This window comes from Rana temporaria, chromosome 2 (genome assembly GCF_905171775.1).
Source record: "Rana temporaria chromosome 2, aRanTem1.1, whole genome shotgun sequence".
NCBI lineage: Eukaryota > Metazoa > Chordata > Amphibia > Anura > Ranidae > Rana > Rana temporaria.
Genome location: NC_053490.1, coordinates 279,673,724 through 279,699,723, shown reverse-complemented (window position 1 = coordinate 279,699,723; position 26,000 = coordinate 279,673,724). Strand labels below are relative to the sequence as shown.

Below are 26,000 nucleotides of genomic sequence, written 5' to 3'. Positions count from 1 at the left end.
CCGCTGAAACTGGTCGTGTGTACAGGCTAGCGGACAGATTTCCTGCGGACAAATGTTTCTTAGCATGCTAAGAAACATGTCCGCTGGAAAGCTGTCCGGCGGACATGTCCGCTGGTTAGTGCGTCTAACCAGCGGACCGAAATCCCGCGCATGCGTCGAATTGATTCGACGCATGCGTGGAAGCATTGAACTCGCGTGAGAGAGAAAGTCGGTGTCGTCTACGTCACCGCGTTCTCTGTCCACGCGGATTTAGGTTTGATGGTGTGTACAGCCATCTGACCGAAATCTCCGCGGACCGTTTTCATCGGACATGTCCGCTGGTGTGTACGAGGCCTGAAATTCTAAGTTGTGTAGGAACAGAACAAATCTTCCAATAGGCACATTTGTTCTGATGACAGCTGTTCATTTTTCTGCATCTCAACACACATGTATGGTGTGAACAGAGCCTATAAAAAGCAGATGTTTAAATTTACCCTGTTCTCACCAAACATGTGCAGTAGTGAGCAGAAAAAATGAACTAAAAAAACAAACAAGGTGTGATGCAAGGTTTTTGCTTAAAAGCATAACTCCACTTTCGTATGGAAAAAAAATAGCAAATAAAGAAAAATAATATAGCGTAAAAGATTGTAAAATAGTCATATAGTAATTAAATGTTATTAAAAATTACTTTTGTACAGAATGACCCCAGAAACAAAATGTCCTGCTTGTGTGATTGGCTCTCCAATTTTCCCAGAAGTCTGCACTAAGCTACAAAAATGTCATTTTTGGAGAGATACTCAACAAAAGTGGAGTTACAATTTAACTTGTTTAGAGACAGGAAGTGAGGTAAAATCTACCTAAATGGACCACAAAATATAAAGGAATTTTAACCATTCAAATGAAAAAAAAATGTTGTGTATTTAGATAAGCATTTCAGATTCCTGCACACTAGGCTACTAAACTGTAAAAAAGAGACTTGGCCAATTGATTCACAGACTGCTAAAATGGACAGTAGTTAAACAAACATGCAGGATCAAATTTAAAGTCTGAGCTGGAGTTCCACTTCATTGACATGATTTTAACACAGTTCATAATGGAGAAAGGCTTTAAAATATTTGCCTTTTCCATCAACCGACAAAGCCACATACAATGTAGTTTGCACATTAGGGTTTTATTAAGGTGTTAGTAGTATTTTCATGATGTTTTATTAAATTGATCTGTATGTATATTTACTCATGTTAACCACGCTTTGCAGTATACCAAGCTACAAAGTAAGGACTAGGTTCTTGGCATACAGATGGACTATCACTCAGTAGTCTTGCAGAAGTCTCGTACTGTGTGTGAGTTAAGCACTCATTGCCTATGATAATAAATAAGAAGGATCAGCACAGATAAATATATAAATGTAGATGTATAGTCTGTGAAGTGATAATTGTATAGCATTAGCTCAGCTAATGAGAAGAATTGCCAAGCAGACATATAAATTATCTGTAATTATCTGTGGATATCTCTGTTAAACCAGTGGTTTATTTATTGGGTGAAATTGTAGCACTTCCCTAGATAGAACATTATGTACTCCATAGATTCCTGAATGCTTAAATATGCACAATGTACATTGGAATATACCTACCTCTCTCACTATGATGAGTGATCAAAGAGGTATTCATCACTGAAAGTGGAATCATGGAAGTCAAAATGCCACAATAGATAGCATTCTGCCCTCTTTTAGTTGGACAACCTTGAATTAAACCTGTTAGCGCATATATTTAAATAACCCCTCAAGCTTCATGCCAATTCCTGACAGTGTTGAGAGCTGTCTCACCCCCTTTCCCTTATATTTCTGTTCTGATGGCAACTCAAATTTTAACACCACTTTTCTTCTTGGTGACAGTGGTGACCTGAACACCTCAGAGCAGTGTGAGTTCTCAGCACACCTATAAAACTGACAATGTTGTGTTTTAATCCCTAGTGTGGTCAGTTTAGACTAGGAAAGCAGGGGGGACTGGCAGGAACACCAGGTATTTCACATAAAGAAAGCAATATTAAGAGAATAGGACACCTTTTTAAATACAAATACATGCAATAGACACATATCAGGAATATGAAATGTTGGGGGTAACATATCCCTTTAAAAAATATACTTATTTTACCTTTAGCTGTACTTTAAAGTGGTAATAAACACCGCTGGTACACTTGTACTTACAAATAAGCTTAAAGTGGATATAAACCCTCACATATATCCAGTGAAGTGAACAGCTCCAGATGATACACAAAACAAGTTGAAACAAATCACAAATCATCCTACATATGTTTTACATGTATATCTGCTGTCTTCAGCTTTATATATTCTTTGAAAAGTTCATATTGTGTTAGAGATTTTATTTTCCTGTTCTGCACTGTGTGAAGTCTGGGCACTCAACCAAGACAGCTTATTGGAGGAAAGGCACACACCCTCACTCCACATAGGCAGAGACTCTCAGAGCTGTTCTGTGAATATGAGCACATATATTAATTAATTAACTAAATCACCTAGTAGGAGGATGGGTGATAATCTGTAGGGATCCTTCATAGTAATAGGTATTTTTACGGCTATAATAGAAGTGGTAAGATAGAAATGTATTTAGGAGTTTAGCGCAGTCCACATATGAAAAACATGTGAAAAAGGGGTAAGACACTGCGCTAAACCAAAACAAACAAATGAAAATAATAGTAGCAGCTAACTCTTAAACAAACAAAGTCTAATGCCGCGTACACACGATCGGATTTTCCGTCGGAACAACCTTGGATGTTTTTTTCGACAGAATTCCGCTCAAGCATGGCCTGCATACACACGGTCACACAAGTTCTCTTAACTTTCAACCGCCAAGAAAGCAGTGACATACAACACTACGACGAGCCGAGAAACTGAAGTTTAATGCTTCCAACAATGCGTTGAATTGTTTCTGAGCATGCAACAGAATTTTGCACGTCGGAAATGCTACAGACAATCAGATTTTCCAATAGGAATTTTTTCCATCTGAAAATTTGAGAACCAGCTCTCAATCTTTTTTTGGCGGAAATTCTGACAGCAAAAGTCCAATGGAGCATACGCAGTCGAAATTTCCGTTCAAAAGCTCACATCTGACTTTTGCTGTCGGAATTTCCGACTGAAATTTCCGACTGTGTGTATGGGGCATAAGAACAATATACAAAAATGAGTGTAGCGCTGGGTGATGAGACCAGGTAGGTGGAAACATTTATGTATAAACCTGGAAAAAGTATATACAAATAAAAAAAAAAACGAAAGAATAGTGACACTGAGTCGCCAACTCTCAGTGACAATGGGAATGAGTGTAATGAGAGTGAACTCACTATAATACATCAAAGGTGTGCGCATAAAAAATATGCGTGGTATGACACAATAAAAGTTCATAAATAATAAACATCAAAGCATCTGTTTGATTTGATTTTATTATTTATGAACTTTTATTGTGTCACACCACGCATATTTTTTATGTGCACAACTTTGATGTGTTATAGTGAGTTCACTCTGACTAAACTCATTGGGCTAGATTCAGGTACAGCGGCGTACCTTTTGGCCGGCGTAGCGCATCTCATATGTGCTACACTGATATAAAATAGGGTGCCCAGAGCCGTATTGGAAATAATTTAAATGTGGAAGGTGGTGGGCATGTTGTATACAAATTAGCCGTGACCCCATGTAAATGTTTTTACGAACGAAGGGCACATGCGCGCGTATGCTCAGAGTCACGTCGCATATACTCCCTAAGATACGTCGGCTCAATGCTTTCGATGTGAACGTAACCTATGCACAGCCCCATTCACGTTCCACTTACGTAAACGACGTAAATTTTGACGGCTGTTCCGATGTCCATACCTTAACATTGGCTGCGCCTCATATAGCAGGAGTAACGTTACGCCGGACGTAAGCCTTACGTAAACGGTTTAGCGGGCGCAAGTACGGTTGTGAATCAGCGTATCTTGATCATTTGCATATTCTCGGCGTAAATCGACGTACACGCCCCTAGCGGCCAGCGTAAATATGCAGCTAAGATACGATGGCGTAGGAGACTTACGCCGGTCGTATCTTAGCAACAGATAAGCGTATCTCAGATTGAGAATACGCTTGTAGATACGACGGCTCCGCATTCAGACTTACAACGGCGTATCTACTGATACGCCGTCGTAAGTCTTTGTGAATCTAGCCCATTGTCACTGAGAGACCTTGGTGTTCATCATCTATGAGTTCACATTGTGTTTTATTACGCATTATACTCACTTCACATTTGCACAGTTTTCATATGTTATAGTGAGTTCAGTCCTATTATATCCATTGTCACTGAGAGTTGGCGACTCACTGTCAATATTCTGTTTGTTTTTATTTGTATATACTTTTTTCAGGTTTATACATAGATGTTTCCACCTACCTGGTCTCATCACCCAGCGCTACACAAATTTTTGTACATTGTTTCCAACATCCCACTCTAGGGTGGAATGCACCTTTGACTGCAGCAAACAAGATTACTGTCTAAATATTTATTTATTTTTTTGTGCCGGTAGCTCACACTTTTCACATTGTACTGTGAATAGCTGTCTGCTAATCTATTTATAGCAACCTCCCCAACACAAATTTCAGCCTGGTTTTATCTCAGTTGATGGAGAACTTGTCAGAAGTTATCGTGCTGATTACAGAAGGACTGAGCAGGAGAATGTCACAGGACTCAGTGCTTTGAAGGGAGATAAGAAAACACTGCAGATATATGTGCCCAGCTCAAATTTCATGAATTGGGTTTACATCCACTTTAAAATAAAGCTTACCTGTAGGCACAAGGAATATCTTCTAAACATGCACCGTTTAGGAGATATTCTCTGTTTAAGCAGCCGGTGACATCACTGACGCATGTGCTCTGAAGGGATGGCATCCCTTCAGAGCTCTGTGCTGCACTCGTGATTCCCTCGCTCATGCATGGGAGTGACGTCAAATGGCCTCCAAATGGTCAGAGCCTGGGAACCTGGAAGAAGGGGTGAAAATGGAAGCCCTGTCAGTGGTGACAGGGTGCTGCTGGGGGGTTTGTTATAAGGTGCATATGCATACTAGCACCTTATGACATTACCTTGCAGGATGACTTTTTTTGTGTGAATGTTTTAATGTTTTAGCCACAAACAGTTTCAATTATAACTGCTTTGGACTTGATTCCATTGAGTTATTCCAGCTGCAGATGAAATTCATGTTCTAGTTCTAGGGAGATGAAAAACGATGTTACAATTTTATTTACCCTAGACATCCTGTTTAGGAATATTACATTATTCTGCCATATTATGCACCTAGAAATCTGCCATGGAAAATAGTTGATGGTGTTTGGCAGGGTATATGTCCTTATGCAAATTCTAATACAAATCTATGCCTGCTTTCCACTGAGGCCGGGTACTCACGAGCAAACATGTACGGTGAAACCGGTCCGTCGGACCGTTTTCACCGTACATGCCTGCCAGAGGGCTTCTGTACGATGGTTGTACTAACCATCGTACAGAAGTCCGCGCGTAAACACTACGCAGGGCGTGTCCGCGTCGTCGCCGCGACGATGACGCGGCGACGTGGGCGGGCCTGCCATTTAAAGGCTTCCACGCATGCGTCAAAGTCATTTGACGCATGCGAGGGACGGCGGGCGCTCGGACATGTACGGTAGGTCTGTACTGACGACCGTACATGTCCGAGCGGGCAGGATTCCAGCGGACGGTTTTAAAACACGTCCAGGAATATTTGCCAGCTGGGAAAAGGCCCGGCGGGCAAATGTTTGCTGGAATTCGGCCCGCTCGCGCCTACACACGACCGAACATGTATGCTGAAACTGGCCCGCGGACCAGTTTCAGCATACATGTTTGGTCGTGTGTACGGGGCCTGACAGTCACCCGCATAATAACCTTGGGAGAGTTATACCATTACCAGGATATGGTCACTTCAAAGATTATACTCATTAAACAAAGCAATTCTACACTGACCAGGTAGTTATATAAAAGTAAGGATACTTTCTAGAAAGCACATGCAGAATTAAATTTACAATATACAGGCATGAGAAGTACAAGTTTGTTTTCATCTCACAGTGTTTGATATAATAGAGCGTATTCTCCTATATATGATTTAAAAAAAAAATGTTTTTAACAAAAGCAGAAGTCTTTTTCCAGGAAGAGCAAAATGTACTTGTGGGATCCTTTTCAGAACTAGTTCATAAACTGCATCTGTGCGTATGTGAGCAGTGAGAACATATTAGGCTCTCAGCGAAATCAACCCAAGCTCCCCACGCTCTTTGGGCCTCTGGCAGTTGCTCCCACTGCCCCTTCAAATGGTTCTGACACAACAAATATACATGATGGACTTTTAGTAGCAAATCCAGGCTTATGAGAAGTGGCATACAAATTGCGTGCTTCTTTCCATGCAGAGTGTAGGCTCAGACGCCCATGTGCTGTTGTAAGCCAGTTTGATTTCTGTACACGCCAAGCTAGCAATTTGTCATCCTGTTTTGCAACCTGACCTGTGGGAGGAAAGGATGTCCCTTAAGGACAAATAAATATAGATCTTTGGGGCAATGTAAACATGGAGATTGTTGCTTTTCCTCCAATTTATCTTAGAATGTCAGAATTTTCATAAGATGTTCTATAATGTTTTTGCCAAATATTATATTTTATCATCCTCTAGAGAGCAATGAACCATCTATGAGTTTTGAAATATACATGAAAGTGCTTGGATTTTCTACAGAAAGTCTAGTTGTAAATAAAATTTCTTTCTGCCTTTTTGGAATATTTAAGCATCACCATGAGAACCACTAATACCTCTGATAGTTTCAAGATTTGTGAAGTTGGCATAATATTCCATCTGTATCACATGTCTGTTACAGTATATAGGTCTTATAAATCCAGGATCAAATATTAAATGTTCATAAGTTGCAATGTCTTGCAGTTTTTTTTTTTATGCAGCTTTGAGGTTTATGTCAATCTCAGACAGCTTATAATGAACACCCATCAGCCTAAGAGCTCAGTGATCTGTTGTCAGACATTAAAAAGCCCCAAAGCCCCCATACATGTGGATGCTGTAAACACCTAAATTAAGACTAGGTCATTAACCTCCCTGGCTGTATGATTCTGTCTGGAATTACGTACCAAAAGCGGTACATTTATTTTGCAAGGAAATTGGCGTTTTATACTGTAGGCCTGTAATTTTTAGAAATAACTCACTTAAATCTGACCAAGCAAGAGTCTTGTAGGCATCCCGGGTATGATTTTTTTTTTTAAAACAAAATTATAAATTATAATATAATAAATAATTATAAATAATTATAACAAATAATAATATAATTATAATAAAAATTATTCAATAATGTAATCAACTCAAAATCACTGAAATTTGCAGTTGCAGAATTGTCGCTGTCATTATTTTATTTTTTTTATGACGAATTTCCCCGCAAATCGCTATCGCACATTTCTGCAAGTGATTATAATTTATTATCGCTGTTTTCTAGCTGATCTAAAACCATTTTTGACATAAAGGGACACTTTTGGACAATCTACAGTTTTTAGGCAGAAATGACATTTTTTATTATATAAAAGTACATGTAGGACACTGGGCAGACCACTAGGGACAAGGGGTGTGTTTTTTTTACATACAGTACTGTAATCTATAAGATTACAGTATACTGTATGTAATGTGTTTGTTTACTTTTTTGAATTTGGCGCCGTTCTCCGTCCCCGTGCGTCGTAACGTCGCAGGGAACGGAGATCGGCGGCACACAGACACTGTGAATCGAGCGAGGAGGTCCCGCTCGCTCACACAGCGGGTGGCATCGCTGGATCCAGGGACAAGGTGAGTAAACCAAGCCTGTGGATCCAGCGAAAGGTAAGCCCGTCCAGCCCGAGCGTGACTCGGGTTTGCCGATCCTAACATGAAAAACCAACCCCGAGTCACGCTCGTGTTTACCGTCAGGGGGGTTAAGGGAATTTCTTATTATTACATCAAGCCAACAATAAATGGAAAAAAAATGAACATACAGTGATCCAAGATTGTGTTTTTAGGAAGACTTCCCTTTTGTCAGCTTCAGCTTAAGTCTTTAGGAAGCCTTTAAATCTCCTTTCTTCCCCACTCTGCTGCTCGTTTTTTTTGAACAGGTGTACTTAATAAAGTGGCTGGCCAGTGAGTGTGTGTGTGTATGTATGTATGTATGTATATATATGTATGTATGTGTATATATATATATATATATATATATATATATATATATATATATATATAGTAATTAATTTGTGTTTTAAAAAAATCTTTGTTGCCTTTATTGGTAAAACAGGATAAAAAACTACACCCAGCTGACGGGTTTCACACTAATACTGTTGGGTAGATTCACACACAATGGCCTAAAATTAGGACGGCCTAGCCTAGTCTTTTTAGGCTAAACCGCCGTAAATTATTTAGGCTATTAGTGATTCTCAAACCACTTACCTGTTAATTTTCGGCGGCGTAGCCTAAAACGAGTGGGCGTAAGCGCGCCTAATTCAAATTACTTGTTTGGGGGCGTGTACTATGGAAATGAGGCTTGATATCACGTTTTTCGACGTTTTTGCATACTGCGAATGCACCGGGCGACTACATTTCCCAGGGCACATTGCGGCTAAGTACGCCGTACGGCCCTATTGATTTCAACGTGGACGTAAACAACGTAACTCCCGATTCGCGGACGACTTACGCAAACGACGCTAAAAATTCGAAACTGGCGGCGGGAACGGCGGCCATACTTAACAATAGTTAGTCCACTAGAGCATAGCTCTAAATTTAGGCGGCCTATCCCTTATGGAAATGACGTAACTCGACGGTGTAGGCCCGGCGTATGCTCGTAAATCGGCGGGAATCGGCGTATCCCCTCATTTTCATAATCTAGGCCGGCCGCAATGTAAGCGCCACCTAGTGGTAAGCCAGAACATTGCAATCTAAGATAGGACGGCACAAGCCGTCCGATCTTAGATTTGTTTAAGTGTATCTCTGTTAGAGAATACACTTAAACATAGGTCGGCTTAGATTCAGGCCCCGTACACACGGCCGAGGAACTCGACGTGCCAAACACATCGAGTTCCTCGGCGTGTTCAGTCCTGGAGCCACCGAGGAGCTCGGCGGGCCGAGTTCTCCCATAGAACAACGAGGAAATAGAGAACATGTTCTCTATTTCCTCGCTGAGGTCCTCGTCGGCTTCCTCGGCCCAAAGTGTACACACGGCCGGGTTTCTCGGCAGAATTCAGCTCTGAACCGAGTTTCTGGCTGAATTCTGCCGAGAAACTCGGTCGTGTGTACGGGGCCTCAGAGTTAGGTCGGCTTATCTGTAGATAAGCCGGCCTAACTCTTTGTGAATCTACCTATTAGTGCTTAATTATAGCTATGATTAAGCACTAAGTATTAGTGTGAAATGCGTCAGCTGGGTGTTCTAGTTCTGCTGTGGCTTGTAGTTTTTTTTATCCTGTTTTATTAATAAAGGCAGCAAAGATTTTTTGGAGTGCGGCAGTCCAAACACATTCCTTAATTTTTGCTATACGCATTGCCAGCACCCGTGGCTTTTGAGAGGAGGTTAATTACCAATCAGACCAAACTGGAGCGCTAACACCCTTTCCCTATTTGTATTTTAGACTTAACAATACAAGAGGGAATATATAAGGGTTAATACAAATGTAAAAACATGCTTGCAAATGGTAAGAAAGGAATGTAAAAAAGACGTAAAAACATGCTTGCAAATGGTAAGAAAGGAATGTAAAAAAGAGCAAAGGATTAAGGGGGGAGAGTATTGATGGTTAATAAGTGTGTGTTTTTTGGTACAGTACAAAGATCTGTAATATGCTGCATATCTCTTGAACCTAATGTGCGCTTTTAGATATTAACTGACACACTACTCGCTTCTTAATTGCTATGATGTTCTGAACACTATTGTGTATTTCAACATACTATAACATTTATCACGTAAGTTTCCAAATTGAATTGCTGTGAGAAACAGCTGTTCTCAAGGAACTATTTAACTTCTTTCAATCATTTATTTTTGTATAGGTAGATGATAATTGCAGTCTCATTCACTGCCATTTTCATACCTTTTTATCCTGCATTGGTCATGACGGAAGCTAGTAGATCAGTTTACAGTTCAGTCTCTTTACAATTGATAAAAACGAGGAGCACAACACTGCTAAAGGGACTGGATCAGCTACTGATCTAGTCCCTTTAGCATTGTTGTGCTCCTTCTTTTCATCAATTGTAAATATAATCCTAGTGTGCCTAAATTCTTTAAAACCAAACATGTATATATATATATATATATATGTATATATATATATATATATATATATATATATATATATATATATATATGTATATATATATATATATATATTTGTCGATTGAAAGGAAAATGGTTAGAACCCATGTCTTCAGAGTCTAATTAGAAGATATTTGCCTTCACTTCAACAGTTAGTGAAAGAACATCTCTACAAATTGAAAGGGAATACCATCTTAGATAGTTGTAACCTGAACACATTTGCGTGCTGGAAAAGTGCTCCTCTACCACTGTTTTGATTCCCTATATTGTGTGGTCACCAGAATGTACACAAGGGATATGATTTACTTAAGGCAAATAGAATGTTCACTTTGTAAGGAAAGTTGCACTTTGCAAGGGAGTTTTCCCTTGAACTTAGGGAATGTGGTGAAATTTGCAAAACAATAACTAATCTCGTGCAAAGAAAATTGAAAAGAAAACAGTATTTTTACTGGCACATGGTTGGGTGATAGAAGTCAGTAGAGCTTCACAACTAAATTATTGCAAAGTGATCAGCCTGTTTGCCTTTAGTAAAGCCTCGTACACACGATCCGTTTGTTGGCAGGGGATTGTCTGATGACAGACTGTTGTCCTAAAATCCGACCATTAGTATGCTCCTTCAGACAATCATTGTCCAACTTTCGGCCAACAAATGTTGGATGGCAGGCTAGTAAATTTTTGGCGGACAATGGTCTGTTGTCAGATTTTTGTATCGTCTGTACACAATTCCGTCACACAAAAGTTGAAAGTACAAACACACATTCTCAAAATCAATGCTCACCAAATACAATTTTTAGTAGAAGGGGCACAAAGGGTGGCACTTAAGAGCTGAAATTCCTCATAGTACATCACTACGTTTGTGTTTGTTGGCAGACAATTGTGTACCGTTAGTATGCAAGACAAGATCCAGGCACACACCCTTCGGACAAAAGTCTGACGCTTTGTTGGGCAACAATCTGATCGTGTGTACCAGGCTTAACTCTAACCCTTTTTGCACAATAGATGGTACAATGATAGTACTAAGTTAAAAGCAATGAGAAAAATGTGAGAAATATTTAAAGCTGAGGAACTTCAGTTATGATTTATTTTACAATGTTACATCCTGCTTGGATCAGTATATTACATATATTCCATAACTAAAGGCAGAGTAGTAGGTAGGTACTCCTGCTACAGTTCTTATTCCTGTCTTCTGGGTCCTGTGGTCCCTGAGGTTGCCATGCAGTAGGACAGCCACGCAGGCTGTCCTACTGCATGGCAACCTCAGGGAGTCGTTTGCTCGGCACAGATGCCATTCAAAGAATGTCTTGTATTTTTCTCAGTGTTTACGAGGTGATCTCTGATTGGACGAAGTGCGGATCACTACCCCGCCTCTACATCTCATCCAATCAGTGAACACTTGCATTCATTGAGAAAAATGCAAGACCCAGAAAATAAGTTGGACCAATGTAATTATGCAAAACATACCTGGGATTGAGCTTTAAAGTTTTGCACCATAATTACTGTGTCATACAAATTGCACCAAAATTAATGGCCATACAGTAGGTACCAGCAAGCCCTCAAATACTGACGGTGCTGCTATGAGAAGGCTTTCCATCTGCAATAAAATAAATGTTGAATCTATAACTTGAAATTAGAATTTCTATTAGAAATTAGCATTTATTCAGGACAGGTTCACAATGGAAAATTCATGTGCTTCCAGCTGTTCTGTTTCCCATATTATGCGTCTTTTCAGAATCCTCCTAATAGGGTCACTTTTGCTGTGTAAGAAAGCTGACAGAGTGTTATCTAATGAAATAGTTTTTGATACAAATACAATTTTGATTTTGATGAGCACTATTTGACCGGCTTGCTAATGCCTCCTTCGGAATATTACACTGTAGATAAAATTACAGGTTTGTCAAACAGGCTTCTTTTTAAGAGTAATATCAATTTTCCCCATTCATTAAATTTCCATAGACAGTGAGCGGGTATACCTTGCTAGCTGAACTGATCTAAGATTGGGAAATATCCATAATGCAAAAGAAGGAAGGTTTTGTTTTTCAATCAGAATGGTGTTGTATATCAGAAAGGAACAGACACAAAGGGGTTGGTTTACTAAAGACGAAAGCCTTGTACACACGGCCAGCTTTCCTTACGGGAAACCTGCCCAAAAACCGCCAGACAAAAAAAGAGAACCAGCTCTCTTTTTTCCCACTGGGAAAACTGGCGGACTTTTGCTTGGCAGTTTTTGGCTGTTTTTCTATGGGAAAAACTGCGATGGCGCATACACACGGCTGGGATTCCTGACCAAAGCGCCTTTGCAGTTTACCTGTCAGGAAAACCTCTCATGTGTAGGGGGAAAGACTGACTGAGCCGGTTCTCAGCTTTCCCCTCGGGATTTCCAACGGGAACTTTTCCCGTTGGAAATCCCACATGTGTGTACGGGGCATTATAGACTGTGCACTTTGCAAAGTGCAGTTGTACTTTACAAGTGCAGTTGCTCTAGAGCTTAGTATTTGAGGTAAAGCTTCACTTTGGAAAAAAATACCCAATCACGTGCAAGGGAAAAAAAATGCTTTTTGCTTGCACATGATTGGATAGTGGAAGTCACCAGAGCAGCTGCTCTTGAAAAAGTGCAAACGTGCACAGTCTATTTGCCTTTAGTAAATCAACCACTCAGTTTTCATGGGTATAAGGTACTTGACTTTTTTCTTTGCTGATCGACATTTGTAAAGGATAAACATTTACAATTAAAGTTGTTCATTGGTAACAGAAATTGGATCAGCTCCTTGTTTCAAAATAGCCTTTTACAGTAAAGCTGGCCATACATTTTGACCGATTCCTACTGAACTGAGTGCATTTCGAACCATGGGTGCCTCTCATGCCATTCAGGCTCAACAAACATTAACTGAAAAGTCAAATGAGCAGTGTAGAACCAACAGTGACTACATTAGACAACCACTGGTTTAACAGCAGCATGAATACAATAGCCAACAGACTCTGTTTAGTGTGGATGGAGTAATATTAGATTCATTGTGTTCAGCCTAGAAAGTCTTTGTGTGTATGGCTAGCCTTAGGCTGAAGTTTTTTGTGAAATGGTGTGTTTGTGCATAATCTAGTTATCTAGATGTGTGACCCTGAAAATTCAAACTCTTTTAGCTTGTATTAGGTATTATATACAGTAGAGCCAGTGCTAAATAAACCCATCAATAAATAATAAACAACATAGAATCAAAGGCAGCCAGCTGAGATGCAGCTGGTGGATTTGTTGCTCCCAACATGGAAACTCTATTACAGTGAACATCTTCAAGCAGTCTGTTTGAACCTCCTGGGTCTCCACCACAGGGATGTGTGACTGCAGCAGGTTCTTCAGATTGTCAAATCATTTTCAGTAATGCCTATGTGTGTTTAGTTATGTGACCTTTCGCTATGTATCACTCCACCTAGTTTGAGTGTTTAAACCTGCAGCTGGCCGACAGTTGTTGAGGCTTGGTTGCTAGAGGGCACGTTGTGTTTGAGCCTATAACAAATCTCAGGAAAGTTGGTATTTTGTTTCATTAAGTTTGGAAAGATAACCATCGTTACGTTGTTTTACATTTAGACTAAAAGGGAAACGTTTTACCCTTAAAGGTCAACTCTATCCAGAACTTTATGTTACGTTTTCAAAAATATGGGAGAGGTAAAACCTCTGCCTGATTGTTATTGCTATCTGCTATCCTCTGAAGCCAGGACAATGAAGGGAATAGTGGTAATCAGGACAGAAAGGCATCACTACTGAGATGACTAAAATGCTAATTATCCCTCACTTTGGGGGTGATTTACTAAAACTGGAGAGTGCAAAATCCGATGATCAGATGATTGCAGCAGAAAAGCTTCATTGGGCGGTGTGTGGAGTGTAAACAGGGTGCATGCATACTGAACACTCCCAGTCCCACTCTACAACCATTCGTTGATTATTCCATTCCACCTTGTTGCACTTGATCAGCGGGTCCGGAGGATGGTAGGTGGGGCTTATTGCAAAACTTTCACTTCTGGTTTTACACCACTTGACGGAACAGTTGGGTGAGCTAATAATCTTAGCTAAGCAGCACCAATCCATCCAGCTCAGTGCCGCCTGCGGGCCCCAGATGATCTCTAGACATGGAGGATTATGTCGATTGATTCCCAGCCAGCCCTCGCTAACAGCCTCTGGTCCACATAGGCGTATGCTGTACAGTATTAATACACACAGTAACTTACCTGCTTCTCTCCCCACCAGAGCAGCCAGTGCAGACTGTGATAGTGATTCTCCCTGACTGTCCTTTAGTCAAACTGTATACAGCTATACACCCACATCTTATCCTGACTGTATATTGGCAAACGTTCATGCATCATCACTGTGACTACAGATATACAACAACTGTCCTGTTACTATGTATGTATATAGCTGTATACAGGACAGGTGATGTATATCTACAGTCAGTGATGATGGAGAAAGGTCTCTATATACAGGAAGGAAGGTGTGTGTATACAGCTATATATACACCCACCACCTTCCTTCCTGTATATAGAGACCTTCCTCCATCATCACTGACTGCAGATATACATCAGCTGTCCTCTATACAGCTATATACATAGTAGCAGGACAGGTGATGTAAACCTGCAGTTAGTGATGATGGAGGTCTCTATATGCAGGAAGGAAGGTGGTTGGTCAGTGTATATATAGCTGTTTATACCCACTTTCCTTCCTGTATATACTGGAGACCTTTCTCCATCATCACTAACTGCAGGTATACATCATCTGTCCCTCCATACTGTACAGGCTGCTGCATATTATGGGTACAATGAGGCCGCATATGATGAGCATAGTAAGGCTACATATGATGGGCATAGTAAGGCTACATATGATGGGCATAGTAAGGCTACATATGATGGGCATAGTAAGGCCACATATGATGGGCACAATGAAGCCACATATGATTGGCACAGATGAGGCTGAATATTATGGGCACATTGGCTGCATTTGATAGGCACAATGGCTGCAATTGATGAGCACAGTGGCTGCATGTGATGGGCACAGTGGCTGAATTTGATGGGATACAGTGGCTGCATTTGATGGGCACAGTGGCTGTATATGAGGTGGGAACAGTGGCTACATGTGATGGGCACAGTGGCTGTAGATGAGGTGGGAGCAGTGGCTACATTTGATGGGCACAGTGGTTTCATATGATGGGCACAGTGGCTGCATATGATGGGCACAGTGGCTGCATTTGATGGGCACAGTGGCTATAATTAATGGCACAGTGGCTGCATTTGATGGGCACAGTGGCTGCATTTGATGGGCACAGTGGCTGCAATTGATGGCACAGTGGCTGCATTTTATGGGCACAGTGGCTGCATTTGATGGGCACAGTGGCTGTAATTGATGGCACAGTGGCTATATTTGATGGGCACAGTGGCTGCATTTGATGGGCACAGTGAGGCTGCAATTGATGGTTCTTTTCAGTATTTTTTTGTTTGTTTGGACCCCCCCAAACATTTTGAGCACCAGCCACCACTGAATTTCAGAGTACAAGAAAGTATGGCAAAGTAAGCATGGATTGCTTATTGCTTAATTATGACAATGGCCAACCCAGCTAAAATTGGTTTGGCAATATCTTTGAAGACAGGTACCACATTAAATCAATGTGACCTTTATAGAGGCATCAAACAGGGTTCAGTGCATTATGGAGCTTTGCACTAGCACTAAAATATTTGATGAGCCATATTGTGCTAATTTGGGACCTATCTTAATTAGCAAAAATTGTTTTTGCTAACTATTGTCCTATTAAGCAACATTAACTATTGAGAATGGTCTGTGCTTTTTACACTATACCCTCTCAAACTACTACACTCAGGCACCCTATTGGCACTGTTTATTTAGACAGGGTAGAAGAAGTGTCATAAGACATCTATGAATTGGTGATCGTACTGTCTGCAAGCAGAAATGTTAGGGCATACACTGACCCTCCACTGCATGTTTGAAAAGAAATGCACACCCTTTATTTTACCTTGGACGTTTGAAGAAAGTTAGGGCTTTTTGGTATTGTGATTCGGACACAAAGAGGAATGACACCTGATGTTAGAGATGTGCTGGTAAGTAAATTGGCTGCTGTAGTAAATAGTTGAAGAACTTGTTCTGCACTTCATTTATGTCAGAAGCCCATTGTGCTTTTTGTTAAAAGACCTATCCACCTTTATCTGGCAGCCTGGGACCTGGAGACCATCACAGAAAATAGACAATTTATCTCTACTGTGATGTTTACGTGAAAATGGAGCAGATAAAGGATGTTCCTCTGCATCTGCACCCACTGATACTATTGATTGTAGAGCTACGGCTTAAAGATGATTGAATCAGGAGAATCACAGATTTGCCTATTTTTGACTTGCCTGAATATTTAAATGAAGATCTTTCTGATTTGCTGAGAGTCATGCATTTCAGAAACCCAGGCATTATTATTCACGAATTGTATGATTCTGAAAATGATCTGCATGCATACATTCAGGGTAAACAAAAAATGTGCAATTCACAACTTTGCCTAATTTGCAACACTATTTGCTCATCATGCAACGCTACTAATGATCTCATGGTTGATGATAAACCATCTGGCATTTTGCTTTTTTTAAAGTTGTGCATCTGAATGGAAAACCGGCTTGTCTTTCTAAAATGAATAGTATTCCATTCAATGGTATCACTGTACTATAACATCATAAAAATAATCCATTCTCCAGTTTGTTTCAATACAGAAATGATGCTTTATTTGAAGTACAGCAACTTATTATTTTATATTTATTGCCGCCTCCTATTCATTTTGCTATCTGTTAGCAAAGCTCTTTTTTTAGGAAGCAGATGTTAGTGACAATTGTGGGTGTGTGGAATTATAAAGCACAGAAAAAATGTTAATATGCTGTGTATTAACCCTAAACAGTTCAATCAGAAGTTTAATTTCCACTGATCTTGGAGATAGTAAAAACAATGGTTGGTTGCTGTGAGATGCCATAATTTGCGAATCATTGTGTCTTTAACCCATTTCTGCCGGTCGCACGCAAATATGCAGTCTCTCGGCAGGTGGACCTTGCCACCGAGCGACCACAAATTTGCGTGAATTGGTGGCATACAGCTGTGCCGAGAGAGCAGTGCCGATCCTGACCTCCCTGGGGCCCTAAGCAAAATGACATGTCACATTAAAGTTTAGAAGCGGGGGGCTGCCGAAAATGACATGTCACATTAAAGAGGGGGTGTTCTCCTGTCGGAAATTACATCTTAGTGAGAAGCGGGGGGGGGTGCTGACTTCTTGCCTCTTCTCACCTCTTATCCCATGCTTTCGGGCCCGCCTGGTGAGGGGCCGAAAATAACTTCTCACCAGGCGGGGCCTCTAGTAATTTGGGGGGCCCTCCACAGCTTTGCAGGGGCCCTAAGCGGCTTGCATAGTGAGCCTATAGGGCGGATCGGCCCTGCGAGAGAGCACTCCAGTCACAGTTACCGGTGACTAATGGAAAGCTCACAATCGCTGCTTGTGATCAGGAGCTTTCCGATCACGTGACCACCATGACAGCCAATCACGGCAGTCACATGTTCATAACCCCTGATTCCTGGCATTGTAAACCCCTTAAAGGGCCGAGAGGCATCGGCTCAAAGGGGTTAAAAACAAAGAGAAGCCACAATTTCAAAATGCAGTTAAATCTGATGTTCATTGCACTTTAATAATTATACAATTCAGTTAGAGGACCATGTGAGCCAGCAGTTCAGTAGCTGCTACATCGGAGTTTGTTGACCATCATCTGTTTTTTTTTTTTTTTACTACAACAATGTTTTCCATATAGTACCAAATCTAAAATGACATTCCTTACATGACGTTTACAAAACTTTACTCTTCAAATCTGCTTTATTGAGAGTACTTATCTACACCGTGAGATACATTTAACATACCATTCTGTTTATTTTAGGAGCACAAGTTGATTACTTTTGCATAGGTTGATTAAACAGCCAGTGCTATATCAATGAGGAGAAATAGAACATATTTCACATTTGTGACAATTCAGATCGACACATTAAAGTGATGTTAAACCCACTGTTAAAAGTACTTTCAGCAGATGATTTAATCACTTACTGAGTACACAGCTTTTTTTTTACCTTTTAATCCTTGCCTATATATCAGTTCAAGCTGGTACCTTGACAACTGCCCCAGGATTCCTGCTTCAGGGTGGCTCTTTACTTTGCAGCATATTGAGTTACCCTTCCATGCTGAGACTAGAGATCTGTCTCCTCACACTGTGTGCATCAATAGAAGCCCACAGTCTGATAGCCTAAGATAGGATGGTATCCTCCTGCTCTTTCCTCCTCCTCCCCCTCCCTTCTCCAGGCTAATGACTGGAGGCAGCACTGCCCACTGTTAAAGTAGTTCTAAAGCCTAGACATGTTTTACCTCAATGCACTCCCTGCATTAGGGTAAAAAATGTTTAGCATTTACATTACTCCCTCGCCACCGTAATATCACAAAAGTTAGTACACCTCTCACATTTTGTAAATATTTTATTATATCTTTTCATGTGACAACACTGAAGAAATTATACTTTGCTACAATGTAAAGTAGTAAGTGTACAGCTTGTATAACAGTTTAAATTTGCTGTCCCCTCAAAATAACTCAACACACAGCCATTAATGTCTAAACCATTGGCAACAAAATTGAGTACAGCTCAATTAGCCATTTTCCCTCCTAGTGTCATGTGACTCATTAGTGTTACAATGTCTCATGTGTGAATGGGGAGCAGGTGTGTTAAATTTGGTGTTATCGCTCTCACTCTCTCATACTGGTCACTCGAAGTTCAACATGGCACCAAAAAATAATTTTAGCTATACATAAAGATGGCCTAGGCTATTAGAAGATTGCCAAGACCCTGAAACTGAGCTGCAGCATGGTGGCCAAGACTATACAATGGTTTAACAGGACAGGTTCCACTCAGAACAGGCCTTGCAGTGGTCGACCAAAGAAGTTGAGTGCACATGCTCAGTGTCATATACAGAGGTTGTCTTTGGGAAATAGATGTATGAGTGCTGCCATCATTGCTGCAAAGGTTGAAGGGGTGGGGGGTCAGCCTGTCAGTGCTCAGACCATACGCCACACACTGCATCAAATTGGTCTGCATGGCTGTGGTCCCAGAAGGAAGCCTCTTCTAAAGATGATGCACAAGAAAGCCTGCAAATAGGGATGAGCCGACCACCTCCCGTTAGTTTCGCACCAGAACCTTCGAATGGACCGACCGTTCATGCGAACATTTAGAACCCCATTGGCGTCTATGGGACTCGAACGTTCGAATTCAAAAGTGCTAATTTTAAAGCCTAATATGCAAGTTATTGTCGGAAAACGGGTTTAAGAACCCGGGTCTTGCCCCAGGGAACATGTATCAATGGAAAAAAAGATTTTTCTGGAGCAGTGATTTTAATGATGCTTAAAGTGAAAATAAAAATGAAAAATTCCTTTAAATATCGTACCTGCTGGGTGTCTGCCTGTGAAGTGGCACGTGTTTAGAACTGTCCCTGCACAAAATGAGATTACTATAAGAAAAAAGTAATTTTAAACGGATTGCGGCTTTAATGTAATGTCTGGTCCCTGCAATATGGATGAAAATCATTGAGAAAAATAGCACAGACACAGACAGTACACACACAACGTAGCTTTAGGTGCACACTGCAGAGGACACAGACTGTACACCACGTGAAAGTACTTGCAGCAATATCCTCTGCCTGTAGTATTAATATGAGCAGATCCCTGACTCTAGATATAAATATGAGAAACACCAGCTTTACGTTAGGTGCACAATGTGCAGAGGACACGGACAGTACACACACCACGTAGCTTTAGGTGCACACTGCAGAGGACACAGGCAGTACACCATGTGAGAATACTGCAGCACAATCACCTGCCTGCCAGTAAATTAGGAAAAGCGGATCTAGCTATAAAGTATATAAATATATATATACAACACCTGGGATGCATATATATTCTCTACACACTGCAACTTTAACTGACTTGCCTGCCTGCCTGCTGTATCTACCTATAAAAAAAATGACACTCTTTCTCTCTCTCTCTCTGTCTTCTCTCTCTTAACCACCGCAACACACTACACAAGGCCGACCTGCAGGCAGCCTTTTATAGTGTGGGGCGTGTACTAAACCCTCTGAGCCATAATTGGCCAAAGCCACCCTGGCTTTGGCCAATTATGGCTCTCCGTTTTTTGCAAGCTGTGATTGGCCAAGCATGCAGGTCATAGTGCATGCTTGGCAAATCATCAGCCAGCAATGCACTGCGATGCCACAGCGAATTATGGGCCGTGACATGCCACTCGAATTTGGTGCGAACGGGCCAAAACGTTCGTAATTCGACGAACGATCGAACATACAATGTTCGAGTCGAACGTGAGTTCGACTCGAATACGAAGCTCATCCCTACCTGCAAACAGTTTGCTGAAGACAAGCAGACTAAGGACGTGGATTACAGGAACCATGTCCTGTGGTCTGATGAGACCAAGATAAACTTATTTGGTTCAGAAGGTGTCAAGCGTGTGTGGCGGCAACCAAGTGAGGAGTACCAAGACAAGTGTATCTTGCCTACAGTCAAGCCTGATGGTGGGAGGGCCATAGTCTGAGGCTGCATGAGTGCTCCCGGCACTAGGGAGATACAGTTCATTGAGGGAACCATGAATGCCAACATGTACTGTGACATACTGAAGCAGAGCATGATCCCCTCCCTTTGGAAACTGGGCCACAGGGCAGTATTCCAACATAACGACCCCAAATACACCTGTAAGGTGACTAATGCCTTGCTAAAGAAGCTGAGAGTAAAGGTGATGGACTGGACTGGCCAAGTATGTCTCCAGACCTAAACCCTATTTAGAAGCTGTGGGGCATCCTCAAAAGGAAGGTGGAGAAGCGTCTCTAACATCCACTAGCTCCATGAGGAGTGGAAGAGGACTCCAGTGGCAACCTGTGAAGCTCTGGTAAACTCCATGTGCAAGACGGTTAAGGCAGTGCTGGGAAATAATGGTGGCCACACAAAATATTGACACTTTGGGCCCAATTTGGACATTTTCACTTAGGGGTGTACTCACTTTTGTTGCAAGTGATTTAGACATTAATGGCTGTGTGTTGAGCTATTTTGAGGGGGCAGCAAATTTACACTAATATACAAGCTGTACACTCAATACTTTATATTGAAGCAAAGTGTAATTTCTTACGTGTTGTGGCATACTGTATATATGTATGTATGTATGTATGTATGTATGTATATATATATATATATATACACACACACATATACAGTATATATAATTTACAATCACTTCAAGTCTTTCCTGTGAGAACCTCTAGTTCAGGGAAGCAGCACTGAGAGAGTAGGCCAGCAGCATTGACACTTGTAAGCTGCAAAGGCTGGGGTAGGCATTTTATCAAATAGTTTACTGGGGAATATTTATTTTGCTTTATATAATTAGGGGAATCCATAAGCATATTGGTGCGGGTAACAGATACACTGAGAATGACCAGAGTGGCCGTACGGACAGCTGGGGACGTTTTGGAGCAGAGAGGGTGGAACCTGATGGTGCCCACCAGTGACATCAATCAGTGCCTATCAGTGACACCAATCAGTGCCCATTAGTGATGCCAGTCATAGCTGCCTTTTAGTGCCCATCAGTGCTGTCCGTCAGTACCCATCATTGCCGCCTAACTGTGGCGCCTATCATTGCCCACCAGTGACGCCTATCAGTGCCCATTAGTACCACCTATCAGTGCCACCTATCAGTGCTGCATATTAGTGCCCCTATCAGTGCCACCTAATCACTGTCCTTTAGTGCCACCTCATCAGTGCCCATAAGTGCTGCCTCATCAGTGCCCATCGGTGCCATCTCATCAGCACACATCAGTGAAGGAGAAAAATTACTTCTTTACAACATTTACAGACAGAAACTAAGAAAATACTTTTTTATTTTAATAAATTTGTAGTTAGCAAAAAATAGAAACCAAGCAGTGATTAAATACCACCCAAAGAAAGATCTATTTTTGTGGAAAAAGTAAAAAAAAATATTTGGGTAAAGAGTTGCATGATCGCGCAATTGCCATTCAAAGTGTGACAGTGCTGACTGAAAGCTGAACATTGGCCTGGGCAGGAAGGGGGTAAAAGTGCCCAGTAGGCAAGTGGTTAAGTAGCACATTTGCTATTGGGAACCTTTTAATGCTTCTAGTGTACTTTGATTTGAGAACACTATTGTTTTTAGCTAAAATAAGCAGTCATGATTGCTCCTTTGACTTAACCTATTGAGCCAGTGCTGGACATTCATATTATTGCCTGGCCTTGATTGAATTAGATGAGAATACAAGTGCAGGACACCTGCAGGGAGCGTACCATGACTGGAACCAACTAACAGGGTCTTGCTGCATGTGCTGTATCTCAATCTAGTCTTTGGTGAGATAAAAAAATGAAGGTATCAGATAAGTACTGCTGGAAAAATCCACATGTATCTATGTCCTGGAAAACAAGCAGTTACTGTGAACGCAGTACCTCTAGATACCAAGTATGATTATCCTCCATGGCTGCCCCTGGTGTCTGCTTAAAGTACTTCTGGGCTATTTCTCATTTGCTCTTTTACACTGCTGAAATTTTACCAGCGGATAGGATTAGCAATTTATTTTCAGCTTGTACATTGAAAATTCCTTCGGAAAATCTCTTTCTCTGCAGCAAGTCTAATAAGGTTTCTGCTTTACACTGCTGGAATTGATTGGGATAACGAGTACAGTAGAGCTGCATACATCGTCTTCTCCGCTCACCAAACGAAAACAATGTTCGAGTGCACGATGGGCCTGCCATGTGTAAAAGTCTTCTTCTTTTCTGTTAAAACAACAGAAGATCAGCCTAATTGCCCTGCCATTGCGTCCCACTAATAGCTTTTAAATCTGCTCTGTGTCTTGATGCTTCCAGTCAGCTCCTGAATGAATAATGAATGCATGCACTTACCTCGTCATTCCCAATTTATAAATACTTTCACTCTGACCCTTTAAATCTGTTCGTCACTGCTGTATTGGTTTTGTCATTGCCAGGCAACTCACGCTCTGCCATCTGCTGTTAAAGCTACGGAATATTAACTTTAATCAGGGAAAATAATATTATTTCAATGTCACATACTGTCTAACAGTTCCTTTGTTGGCATCATAGTTAGAATTTGTAAAATAAATCTGTCAGAGAAGTACAAAGGCTGCCACGCCGGATCTCTTTTTAAAATGCTAGGTGCCAAAACATCAGCAGGACAGCCCAGATGTATTTTTTAAGACTCTTTTGTTTGTTTCCCATTGGAGAGGTTTCCCTTAAAGCGGGGGTTCACCCTAAAAACACATTTCGAACATTAGAGCCAGCATACTAAGGACATTTACTGTATGCAGGTCTTTTTTTTTTCTTTCTTATAAACCGTTATATTCTGATTTTGTCCAGGGCTTCTGGGTTCTGATGACTGCGGGACTAGGCGTTCCTATCCCTGCCTCGGGGTTCTGATGACTGCGGCACTGGGCGTTCCTATCCTTGGATTACATGATTGACGGCTTGTGAAACAGTTCCCCTGTCGCACAGCGCGCGTCACCAGATTTCCGGAAATAGCCGTGCTGCGAGTCGGCACTATACGGCGCCTGCGCAGTCAGCTCTACACGGCGGGCGCAGGCGCCGTATAGTGCCGACTCGCAGCTCGGCTATTTCCGGAAATCTGGTGACGCGCGTTGTGCGACAGGGGAACTGTTTCACAAGCCGTCAATCTTGTAATCCAAGGATAGGAACGCCCAGTCCCGCAGTCATCAGAACCCGGAAGCCCTGGACAAAATGACAATATAACGGTATGTACAGAGAGAAAAAAATTACCTGCATACAGTAAATGTCCTTAGTATGCTTAGTATGCTGGATGTAATGTTAAAAACATTTTTTTGGGTGAACCTCCACTTTAAAGAGGAAGTAAACCTTGATGGGTGTTACTTCCTCTTTGTTTCCCTGCAAAGGTAAAGCATAATGGGCTACTATGCATCCCAGTATGTGACACTTACCTGCAGGAGAAGCTCACAATGTCCCCGTCTTCCTCACGAGTAGCGAGCGGCCATTCTTCACCCCTCTTCCTTCCAGGGCCGCGAACTCCGGCTCTGTGAGTGGCCGGAGTCGTGTGACGTTGCATAGGCGCGGGAGCCTCCACTCACGACATGAGACCGTGCAGGTCTGGGAGATATTTCAAGCACCTACAGGCAAGCCTTAATCTAGGCTTACCTGTAGGTTAAAGTGGTTGTAAAGGGTTTACAACCACGTTAACTTCCTGTCGCAGAGACAGCAGGAAGTAAGAGAAGGTCTCTCCAAATCAAGGGGACATCTTCTTTTCGACAGTTTTCACTGGCATAAATTCACTGATTGGAAAATTTCCACTCCTGTGACAAAATGTTTCTTCACCAGAAACAAGAGTCATTAGAAGAATTAGAAATAGGGAATTTTCCTAGTGGGGACACAGACAGCAACACAAAACTGACAAAGATTCCAACACCTCACCGGTCTAAAATAGGACATAATGTTCTCCAAATGTGTGGATATTGGAGTGGGCTTTGACTAAAGCAGCAGTGAGAGTTTGTAATGTACCTCATTTGTTTTGCAGCGGGGGTTAAGAGAACTTGAGGGCTGTCACAACCTCTCATTAAGACAGCCTGACTGTGACTGTCCTTCAGTCTTGCTGCTCCATTCATAGAAACTGTACTACAACTTCTATGAATGAAACATGATTTATGAATGCAGATGATTGAAAGGTCTGCCCCCTCCATACAAAGATTGTGTCCCCATCCATGCAAAGATTGTGTTTCATTTATAGAAATTGTATTATGACTTTTATGAGCAGATGGGCAGAAAGGATGGGCATAGTTGGGTTTTCTTGATGAAAGCCAGTGACAGTCTCTTCGTTTTTTTAGACTCCCACCGCACCAGGAGATTACGATGGTTGGGGGGGGGGGCAGCATGGACAGAGAAAGATTTAACAGAAGAGGCATCAGCACAAGGGACACATCCTTCCCCTTCTTGTTTTTTATTTTGGCTGCACTTTTAAAAGGTTTAAGAGCTGGTAATGCATTGCATACCATGATAACCACTTATGACCAAATCTAATATAATATTTTAACTGAACAAAAATGAATTGGTCTAAAAACTGGAATGCTACATATTATGACAAATAACCCAACAAATGGATTAAAAATGTGATAAAATATACAACGTTTCAATGTATAATGCATACACTGTATCATCTTAATGTCTCAAAGAAGACCTCATTAGCAGACCTGGAGCATGTGCCCCGAGTGGCAGGATCTATAATGCTGTGAAACAGTATTTGCCCCCTTTCTGATTATAATTTTTTTGCATATTTGTCACACTTAAATGACTCAGCTCATCAAACAAATTTTATTATTACACAAAGATAACCTGAGTAAATACAAAATGATGGTTTAAGTTATTAAGGCAAAAAAGCTATCCAAACCTGCCTGGCTTTATGTGAAAAAGTAATTGCCCCTAAACCTAATAACTGGTTGTGCCACCCTTGGCGGCAACAACTGCAATCAAGTGTTTGTGATAACTGGCAACGAGTCTTTCACATTGCTGTGGAACAATTTTGTTTCTCTCTTCTTTGCAGAATTGTTTTAAT

General features: G+C 41.3%; 1 protein-coding gene across 1 annotated transcript in view; it reads left to right on the top strand.

Moving 5' to 3' along the window:
* Nucleotides 1–26,000, top strand: part of CSMD2 (CUB and Sushi multiple domains 2) — a 1,186,454-nt gene that overhangs the window by 841,220 nt on the left and 319,234 nt on the right. The gene's annotated exons all lie outside the window — the stretch shown is intronic.